Below are 11,283 nucleotides of genomic sequence, written 5' to 3'. Positions count from 1 at the left end.
TCTCCTTCCCTACGAATACTGGTTTATTTGTGGATTTGCATATTTACAGAGAATCTTTGCGGTTGTATTTGAATGTTTTCAGAATTAATGAACTGAGCTTCCTGTGAAGTTTTATCACCACTTTACAGAGAGGGAAACTGGAAAAGAGAATTGACTTACCTGAGGTCATATAAGATGTCTGGGGAGCTTTGGAAGACACACAGCTCTTCTTCCTTGGGAGATGCCAGCTTTTTACCTGTGATCATCTTAGCTCCCTCTGGCTGCGGCATCTTTGGGAGAATGCAGCAGGCTATAGACCCTATTGCTCTGGGCTTAATGACAGTCTCTTGAGGAAGTTTCTGCAATTCTTCCACTCCATCTCTCCATATGTTAAAAGTTTGTCCCTCCATTCCCTTTCAGACCTGTAGAAATCACTCAATGAATTGCTAATGTGCAGTGGGAGGAAAAAGCCTCTAGAAGCCTTGCAAGTGCAAGATCACAGAGTGCTTAGAAAAGCAGAAGCACGGTCTCCCCTTCGGCAAGGGGCTTGGAAACCTGGCTGTCTGCCCGAGGCTTATTTGGTGTTGGGAATCCTTTCCCATCTAACTCAGCTGAGCAGGAAGAGCAGAGGACAGGAGCTTCCTAACCGGGGGCAGAGGAGCACCTTGCTGGTACTGTGCCCTGGAAGAGAGACGTGAGCAGCCCAGCTGCTCCCTTCTGCCATGCAGGCAGGCGATGGTCTCTCAGTGTGAGCTAGCCTTGTGCACGCCTGCGGGGACCCGCATCTGCGCTCAGTTGACCAGTTTGAACGCTGGAGTGTTCCGCTCAGTCAGTGGGAGATGGTTTTGCCATAAAGTGTAATACTTTTGCTTAATCTTTGGAAAGAACCGCTGTGAGTCCTGTGTGGACTGTGTAGGTTATAGACGCGTGAATCAGCTCTTACAGGGTTACACATTACTGCAGGTACCAGCTATTCCTCACTGTTTCCCGGTGTGCAGGCTCTTACCCCTCTATCTCTGCAGACCAGGCTACCCTGAATCACAGTACAGGTACTGTGGGGTCACACCATGCATTTAGCATTTGTTTTGGTGCCGGTAACCTGCTCGCGGAGCTGAGGAGCAGTCATGCTGCCCAGGTGTGAGATGGGGCTGTCTGCTGAGGAGTCCCTGTGGGTGGGTAGCACATGCTTCCCCCGGGCAGCAGGAGCTTTCTGCTGATGCTGCCTTCTGCAGAAGTTCATCACTGGAGCTGCTACTGTGGATTTTTCTTGAAGTAATTTAAAAACAGTTGGATAACTTTCAATCTACTTTCTGTAAAGCTCTAAGAACTCTACTTTCGTCTCTCTCCTCATTGCAGAAGAATATAGATTGCATCCCTTAGTAAGAGAGAGTGATGGGGATATTTCTTCTCTTGCCAGCTTGGTGCAAGGCCATGGGATTTCAGAAGCCATCCAACTGCTGCTACCAGAGCCAGGATACGCAGTGAAGAACCTGATTTCTCCTCTGTCCAGTCTGTACAGATGCTGCCATTCAGAGGGATGCAAATCAGAGTGCTTTGAGCCACTGGCTATATGGCCTATTGTTAGTTATCGTCTTTAATTGTGATGCCTTAGGCTGCTCCAGCATTACCTTGTTGTGTTACAGTGGAGGGCACAAGGACAGTGAGAGGCAACTGGGGAGACAGACGGGGAAGGAATACTGCTTTTGCAGTAGGGCTCATATGAGCAGGTTTGCTAAGACAGCCTGAATGCTTGGTACCAGTGGTTGAGAAGAGCAGGTTGTCTGAAGCAGCACCACAGAGACTTAAGTGCTGCTTAAAATGGTGCTTAAAATGTGCACGAGAAGTAAGCATCAACAATGTTAGAATAAAAAAGTACATAGCGACGTTCCCAAAAATTGCAGCTGTACTGTCCTGCTGCGGCTTGTCTGCCACGCAGCCGGACAGAGCCTCTTAAGCCCTTTTCAGGTAAAAGCACTATTGGTGTCAGTCAGTGATGAGCTGTCAGGAGGGTGGAGGCACTGGGGCCCTGAGCAGGTCTTAGCACAGGCCTGACTTTGCACAGCCGAGGATGTCCCATGGTTTGTGGTGACAATATCCATAGTTACTACTACCAGTGTGTGCCCAAGTGCGTTGTGGACACAGGTGCTCAGCGGTGTTGCATTTTGCCTTCCTGAGTGCTCCAGCACATTCACACACCTCTGAGGACACCGTAACTCATGCTGTACCAAGCTTTAAGGACACTTTGACTTTGAAAGAGTTTGGCATCTTCCCAGCTGAGCAGGTTCATCTCTATAGCTGTGACTCTCTAGCATGAAGACAAGGGACTCCCTTTACAGACAGAATATGTGCAGGGCTGGTTAGTGGCAGATAAATACATAAGTTCGGGTTTTTAGCTTGTCCATCTCAATAGGTGTATATTATTAAGCCAGTGTCATTGCACCCACTGTTCAATATAGAGAACATGATGATCAACCATAAAGGTGAGGAGAAGCTGTCTGTGCTTGCAGTGAATAGCAACCTAGCAGCTAAACTCTTTATGTGCCTTTGTCAGATGTCCCTGTCCCCATGGAAGGATGTAGTGCAGTAAAGTGCTTTTGTTATCATGGCACTGACTGAGTGGAGCACATCTAAATAGAAGTCACTTGTCACTTAACATGACTGACAGTTGCTATGTCATAGCTCACTCAGATACCTGATATTGGGGTGCTTAGCAATTCCTCTGACCCAGTTGTTTTCCAGGCTCTCTGGAGGCTACTGGTCCACGTGTTACACGGTGCTTGGCGTGAGCTGTGAGTCCATTAAGGGTGCCCTCATCTGTTGTCACTCAACTTGTCTTCTGACAGCTTGTGTTTGAATCCGATGACTCGGTGGAAATGGTCTCACATGCAACAGCCATTTCACCTCCTAAAGCAGGGATGTTCGTTGCAGTTTGGATGCCATTACAGTTCCATGACCTCAGGAGACGGCTCTGCATTCACACTGCCAGGCTGGGAGTAATTGGCATTAGGCAAAAATTGCTATTGTGTCAAGGATTTGGCCTGGCTCCCTACATGATGGGAAATAGGCACAGAGCCCAGGCAGCATAATGCAGTTGGTTTCTTGCTGATTTTACCTGCCAAATCTGGGGCTGAATAAGTAGTTATGGCTGATGTCATTCTTTTTTAGGTTCTTATTTGTTTTTACAGGCATCTGACTAGCTAGATTAGTGAGAGCTAAACTCATCCTACATAATTCTATGCAAATACCTGACTATTTTATCATTTCAGGTTCAGGGAGTAAAGTGCATCCTGACCTGCTTGTCTTATAAAATGCCTGTGGTCTAATTGAAGAGCTCATAACTTTTTTAAATAACTAGTTGAGATTTTTCTGTTTCCACTGCAAAGCAGCTTTTCCCAGCTTTTTTCACCATTCAGCTAAAATGAATAACACAAGTGTATCCAGAACTTGCTTTTAATGTGGTCCTGGCACCACCAAGTACTAGGTTCAGTCATGAAGGCAGGGCAAACTAATCCATATCCCATTTTGTAATAAAAGAAGGATTTCCCAGTGCTGGAAATAAAATAAATTTCCCACATATCGATATACTTCTGACCTCATGTGCATCCTGTGTGACATCTTGCCATTTCTTAGGATAAGAAGTACTGTGTGCTCCAGCCACAAAAGTCAAATTCAACAGCAGTTGTACCCTTCCTCAGCCTGCAGCCCTTGCAGCAAAACACAGCTTTCTTCCCATCGTCCTCAGAAGCAGAGCTCAGCTGTGCCCTCCTCCAGCACAGCTGAATTGTGCTTAAACTCTGACAAGCAAAAAGGCTGGTTATTTTGGCCTGGAAAGCTCTGTTTCAAGGCCAGGCTGCCTGTATGGGACCGTTTCCCTGCTGGCCCCCTGCCTTCCAACTAAAACAGCAGCACTGGGCCTGCATGCTCCTTTGGGTTGCAGTGGCACCGGGGTGGCAGGCAGAGCTGAACGAGATCAGATCGGTCCCTTTGGTGCTCGGGTTTGTAGCCCTTGAGCCCAGATCCTGAAAGGAGATCCTTGAAGAGAGACCTCTGAGCTCATGCAGATCAGTTTGCAGAACTGAGCCTCGAGAACCTCAGTAATTAATAACAACTTGGCAAGACTGTCCTGGATTTCAATAGGAGTTTTGCACTAGAGCAGGATGAGAATACAGCATTAAAATAAGGCAGACAGTTCACAGCAGGCTGAGGACAGAGGCCAAGACCAACAGGATAAAACTCTGCTTTTACAAAAACTGCCCTAAACCTTTTTGTCCACACACAGGGCCTTAATTCAAGGCTTGTTGAAGTCAATGGGGAAAAAAACCTCATTAATTTCAATGGGTTTGAATCAGTTTGAACCCTAGTTCTGGCCAGAGGACAAGTGTTCATAAGCTGGCCATGAATGAGTTTAAGCTGGAAACTAGAGGATGGTCTCCAAATACAGAACAGGGAGGTTCTGGAGCCACCTTCAGCAAAAGGGGAGGTGGCCAAAATGTCTTAATAATGATTAAGGTGGAGCTCGATTGAGCTAAAAAGGAGACTATGTAATGTGGTGGGTGTGTGATAGCAGAGGAGAGGTCTCTGGTCCCTTCCCACCCAGCAGCCCCGCACTAGCCAGGCAGTGGGGCACTGGGCTGTCACATTCCTTCTTTTCCTGTAACTGCCGTGCAGAAAACCCTATTTTAGGCAACTCCTATTTTATGCTTCCAGCCTAGCTTCATTTCAAGGAGATGATATATGTCCAAATTATTGAGTATTGGGGATATTTTGTGACAAATGCTACTGACAGGTTCCACACAAACACCAAACTGTCTGATATTTCATCTAACGTGGATTTCTTGTTATCGTACTGACAACATATGACTTCCAGTCATGCTACTCTATTTTGTTACAGAGCACATCTTTAAAATATCTTTTCCTTCAGCCCCTTGCATTTTAGCTGAGCTCTCATTCCCTCCCCAACACGTACTATTACAAGTTCCTGAAAGCCACAGTGACTTGAGTTTCTGATGGTTGAACTTCAATGTTTGGTGTTTCTCAGATTTTGTGACTGCCTTGTAAACGGCTTTGATGTGGTTGGGCCGGCATCCTCACTGCTTTCCCAGATTGTCATCTTCTTCCTCGAAGTTTCTGCTTCTTTGCTGTGTTTTACTTTGCTTTTTAAAGTAGGGGTATGTCTGTGTCCTACCACAAAGCTGGGTGAGGATTCACTGTGGGGTTTTCGAGGGCCACAGCATGCACGATTGGCAAACCCTCGGCCTCCATCCCTGCAAAGAGCGATGCTCAGCTCTGGCGCCTGAAGTGGGCACAGTTTACAGCCAGTGCATTATTTGGGAAGGTCTAAAAGTATAGAAAATGCATCTCCTGAATGTCAGTGCGGTTAGTAGGGCACACCTAATTAAATAGTTTAATGAGGTGCATATCGTTGGATGTTATAGTGAGGCTGTAACTCCTCTGCTCAGAGTTCCCTGCCGTTGTGTAGTGCTGTCATTGGCTGGCTAGTGTACAAAGTACAGTATTGGGCCTTTAATTAACATTATATTAAATAAAATATATGTGATTCAAATAGCATGCAGTCCTCACTACTGAAATTAATGAGACTTTAAATGAATTAAACCTACTTTATTGGCTATTGAAGTTAGCCCACTTTAATGGAAGAATGATAAATTGCTTGCTGTAAACATGCGGTAGTACTAAACATAGCTTTGATCCAGTTTTGATTTCTCTTAGAATCCCTTACAAAACAGAATTACTTTGTACTGTCAGATATTTAGCTTATTTTCTTTTATCTGATATTGCAAAATATAACTAGTGAATTTCCAGTATCTCTCCTTACAAAAAATAACCCAAATTTAAGACAGTGATAGCTTTTCACAGATAGTAATATTTTTTGGGAAAAAAAGCAAAAACCAAACAAATCACAAGTCAAAAAGTAAACTTGTCTTCAGTGGATAGAAATTAGAAAATTATTTCAACGTTAAAAACAAATTATGTTCTTTCTTGCTTGTCTTTTCTGAATCTGTAGTGGAGTGTTGCCAGCAGTTAATGAACTTTTTAAACAAGATTGTTAAAATAAAAGTTCTGACACAGTATTTAGCAAAATCAATAACCCTGCTAAAAATGCTGTTAATTTGCGCAAATAAGATTTTGATGCTAATAACATGGTAAAAAAATAAACCTTATCTCACCTAATTTAATCATCCCTCATGTCAGATTGAGAGCCACATTGTGATCGAATATAGACCAGCATAAACCTGGAAGAATCAAACCCAGTGGAGTTACTCAGGGTTTGCACGGAAGTCAATCAGAGCAGGATCTGGCCCTCATTTTTTCTGCAAAAACAAATGAGAAAAGTGAGTGCTCTGAAGCACGTTCATGATACAGATTTGTTTTTCTTAACAACTGTGAAACGAACTGGCTTAGAGCTTGTGCCAAATTTGGCTGAACTGCTGCCAAGTCTAGTGCGCTGATTTGTATGGCAACATTGGCAAATGAAGCAAAGGTTTACGTTGACTGCTACGTTACACACTTATACAAGACCGGGGAAGTGGTTCCAATTACCTCCTGTTCTGCTCTGTGACCACAGCCAGTCTGAGGGAACAGTCATCTTTTAATGAGATTGTAATGAAACGCTTGGGCTGAGATTTAAAAGCCGTTTACGGGGCATACGGTGTGTTATGGCCTTTTATCAATGCTACTGTGAGCACAACATGTCAGAGACCATTTTGGTGGTGGGAATTAAGCTATTTGTTTTATGGGTAAGTATAGTCACAGCTATTTCCTGCACATTCCAGGGACGGAGAAGTCGCCTTGCCAATTTGCTCTTGACATATTTACAGACGGAGAAGCCACCTTTGGACTAGTTTTTGCAAACATTGTGTTCCATTATGAAAACGTTCCCAAGGCTGAGGGTGAAAAGTCTGGCTCAGAATATCTCCAGCCCCAGACAGTGCGGGCCAGTGTCTGATCTCAGCCATGCTGGGGAACATCTGAAGTAATTCCATTAACTTTTCGGCATGTGTTCTGGACAAGCAGTGGAGCAGCTGAGGTTAGAGCCTGACCTTCAGTCTTCAATAGGTCCAAAGTAGGCTAAATTGCTGGATTTTTATTTTCTCTATTTTCTAAGCAGGAAATAGCCCCACCAAGTCCTTTTATGGGCTCTGCTTTCTCAACAGTGAGAGTCTGGAAACTGTAAGGACATCCACTAGTATCCAAATTCCACAATTAATGATGCATTCCCAGAGTGGAGAGGGATTGCTGCGGTTGCCAACAAGGGCTGGCGATTCTGCATGTCAAAAGCAGTATTGCGGAGCAGGCAATCTCCGAAGGCAGCTCCAGCACTGTTAGGGCCATGAATAATGAACAAAATGGATGCTCAGTTCTGGGATCAGCCAAGCTTTTAAGTCCATTCTTAAGTCCTGGGACTAAAGCTCATGCTAATGTGCTGTACTGAGCAGAGCTGGCCTGGTTGATTTAGGTAAAATCATGCTTAGCAAAAAAGCAAATGAATGAAAACTGGACAGAGAGTTATGTTTTAATAGGGCCCTGGAAGGTGATGGGAAAATTCCCACTGCCCTTTGATGAGCCCTAAATGAGGCTATCACTCCTGCTTGGGCCTGTGTCCGGTAGAAGAGATGAGAAGGCAAGTAACCAGTCTGGGAAAATAGTTACACTGGTATCACAGCCCGGCCACTTCAGTGCTTCAATAGTGGTTTTTTCAGTTTGCTACCAAAAAGTGTTTGCATTTGAGCCAAGACAGTGTCTCTGCTAAATGCCACTCCAGAGTAAAATTTTTATGACCAAGTTCTAACCTCATAGGAAAAGGCGGTGCCAAACTCCTCACATGGGCCTAAATGCAGACCACATTCCTTTACTGAAGAAGGAGATGGCTGCTTTTTATTGCACGTAGTCATGAGCAGGCAGTGCATATGTTGCAAGGATGTGGGGTTTAGGTTGCATTTTGCAACAGGTAGATTTCCTGGCACTGGAGGTTGACAGCCTAGTTTGCAAAATTACCGAGGTGTATTCTGCTTGCTCTTACATGTCTGCTGCCGTTGTTGAAAAATGATAGGTATCACGACAGCAGCAGCTGGCCTGTTGTCTTTGTTTTGTGTATGCGTATCGTTGGGTGTAAGTGCCTGTTCTCTAGTAGAGCAAGCCTTAATTGTAAGCCTTGTTAGTAGCAAATAAGATACAGTAAAATGATGGCACTCTCTAATAATAGAAAATATGTCTAAAAGAGATCCTGGCTGGTCATCTAGTCTGTGTCTGCCCGGTGTGCTGGTCACAGTGCTGACTGCAGCAGGCTGGGCCGGCGGGAAGGTCTGCTGCAGAACTCCTGTGGGTTTGCTGCTGACCAACCAGCAGCGGAATGCACCAGCCACAGGGTTATTTTGTGTGTTTGATGGGTAGGTGATGTCCGCAGTCTTCCACAGCAGGGAGTTAACCCTGTTTGTGATAAGCTTTGCTAAAGCACATCTACTACTGAAATCATTGGACGTTTGCTACTGGCTTTGTGACAAGCCAAAATGGGTCTGGAATTAGGTTGTCCTGGAAAAGGAAGGTTTTAAAACAAACCTCCACCAAAACTCATGGAAATCGTGGACTTTGTTGTGGTTTGGATGAAGCCTTCTCACAGGATAACACTGGCAAGTATGTCCTCAGTGTGCGAGGGCTAGGTGCCTTGTGCGGGTTTTGTTGTCTTCCGTCAGTTGTGGTCAGGGGTGGGATTCTGGAGTGTCTTTTATCCACGTTGGAAATGCACAAACAATACGGGTACTGCTTGGAGGCAGAGCAGCTGCCTGGTGGGGCCTCGCTCCGGGACAGAGCCCACCTGGCTCCCCAGGAGGAGGAACGGGCGGCAGCGCTGGTGAACGCAGCCCAACCTGCCCTGTCAAACGGCATCTTGCCTGCAGCCCTCTGCCACCCCTTTGAAGCCAAAAAGAAATGAAGGGGGTATCGCCAACCATGGGAATGGCTTGTAGTGTAGGTGGTCAGAACTGGCTTCCTTCTAAAGTGCCAGGCGGGAGTGTTGCATTCCCGCAGAGACATAGGACCTGGCAATGCACAGACAATGAAGCACAGACATGGGTATGAGGAATTTGAATCTGGAACAAATGGACTTTATTCTTCAAGGGCTAAATGTGTCAGCCCTCTAAAAGGAGGTTTTTAGTAACAGACATCTGGATCTCAATGGATCTGTGCTGTCACCTGATGGAGCAAAATATTTGAAGTGCAGTAAAATACATAATCATTGGATAAGAAACATGGGGGTGGATTCATGGCATTTTGTAATTTCAATAAATCGCAATCTGCGTATCGTTATCACATAGGCATATTGCACAGGGATTCCTCAGAGATCTTGAACCTCTTGTTGCTACAGCTTTCAGATGACTTTCTCAAACACTGGAGTATCATCTTGCTGGTTTCCTGAAGTTGAAAAGTATTGATTGTATTTCTGTTCATGTGTGTTAAATATATAAAAAGCAGCAAGGCTGGAGATGTGACTCAGGTCATGAGTCAAAGAAACAGTGGGATTTTTAATTAATTCTGCTCGTTTTCTTTAAGGCTGACAATACATCTGAGAATTTGACATTTATTTACGAACACGTTCCAGATTTGCCCACTGCATATAAAAACCTAGGACAAGCCTAGGGAAGGGTGGGGTGGCGTGCTGAGATACTGTATCTGGCTTGCCCTCCTGCCTGCAAGTGAAATTCTTTCCATCTGAGTCCTCGGGAGGTGGTGCTGGGTGAAGCGGAGCCCTTGGCAGAAGATTGTCTTGTCCCTACTCCTGCGCCTGAGTCAACCAAGAAGGTTTGCTTTGTTTTCATCCACTTCTGCCTCCCCTCCGGCACCCCATCTGCCTCTGAGGGTGGTGCCTCCCATCTTGTCACCAATGTGGGGAACTTGTCGTCTTGCCTGCCTGCTTTTTCTTTCCACTTGTGCTGTTGGAACAGGCTCCTGGGATGAAACAGGGCTCCTTTCCTTCCCAGGTGGCCGTCTTCGCTGCCTAGACTCACAGTGTGTCCTAACACAATTCCTTTGCTTCCCAAACGTATCCATGTGATGTTCTTGGGGAACAGAAGGGGAGGCGGTCCCTGCTCACAGCCCTCCTGGGGCTCCCACTGCCCAGGCTCGGTGTGCTACATCGTGTAGGTACAACAGTTGCATCTCAGGGCAAAGCATCTAACTAAAGTGTTGCTGATGCATAAGCACAAAGCAGGAATGACTCTCTTCTCCCCGGGGCTGCGCTGAGTCTGCGAGCTAACAGAAGCAGCAAGCAGTAAATGCATCCATGTGGTTACTGAAGTGAGAGGCTTTGAGTCTGAATTCACACGGTGATCAGGTCTAGTGAGTAAGTAGGCAGTGTTTAAAGATGGCAATCACTTTGATGGCCTTATCTGTTCCTTGAAGCCAAGGAACCGCTCCCTGCCCTGTACACACACGTGATAAGCTCCATCAGATTCTGCGTATCTTCTCTGTAAAAATAAGGGTTGAGTTGACTCAGCTGGGATTGGAGCCTGTGACTCCGAGTGTGGGTGTGCTGCGTTTTTCCCACATGCATGCTGAGTGGCTAGCGTTGGCACAGAGTGGCAGGGCTGGCATCCGTGCGAGGGGCTGCCCAGCACACACAGGCTGGGCCTTGCTCATTCAAATGCCAGAAGAGGCGGCATCCCCGCCTCCCGGCTGCTCCTACCCTCCTCTGGCAGTGCAAAAACTGGTGCTAGGCCCACAGGGATCTCCATTCAGACCCAAAGGTGGTCAGTAACTCAGGAGGGTGTTTCTTCAGGATGGCTTCAGTTATCATACATGGCTTTCAGGTGCCCGCTGCTGCTGTGGTAGGACTTTACCCTCGAGCTGTGGGGTCACCATAACTGGCTTGGGGTAATTCTGCATTGAGCCATTGCTCGTGGGGTTCCTGTGGGTGGTACGTGGGGAAGAGATGCAGAGCTGGGATGCAGTCAGGCAGCCAGGAGCAATAAAGCAGAGCAAAATTATTTACAAAGCAACTGAATATTTCCCCTCCCTCCCCCTCACATTTTTAACAAGCTTCTTTTACCACTAAGAATTTCATCCTAGAGAAAATTGGCAAATGTCTGAGAGGCAGACGTACACCTCCACCACACTGGGGAAGGAGCTAGGAGAGGGCTTGCTCTGAAAGGAAGGCCAGCAAGAATTTGCCTTGTCATCTGAATTTATTAAGTCTTTCTAACCTATTAGTTAATGCAGCAACAGTGCTTTTCAGTAGCTACAGCTTGGCAGGCATTTAGGTATTTCTAAGATATTTTATTTGCCAGTAAAAAA

At 45.9% G+C, this 11,283-nt stretch overlaps 1 long non-coding RNA gene across 1 annotated transcript in view; it reads left to right on the top strand.

The window, feature by feature from the left end:
* The window catches only part of LOC135315982 (uncharacterized), a 106,226-nt gene that overhangs the window by 27,234 nt on the left and 67,709 nt on the right, over positions 1-11,283 (top strand). The window lies entirely within an intron of this gene.

The sequence above is a fragment of the Phalacrocorax carbo genome, chromosome 16, assembly GCF_963921805.1.
Source record: "Phalacrocorax carbo chromosome 16, bPhaCar2.1, whole genome shotgun sequence".
NCBI classification, from domain to species: domain Eukaryota; kingdom Metazoa; phylum Chordata; class Aves; order Suliformes; family Phalacrocoracidae; genus Phalacrocorax; species Phalacrocorax carbo.
This window is presented reverse-complemented; position numbering and strand designations above follow the sequence as displayed.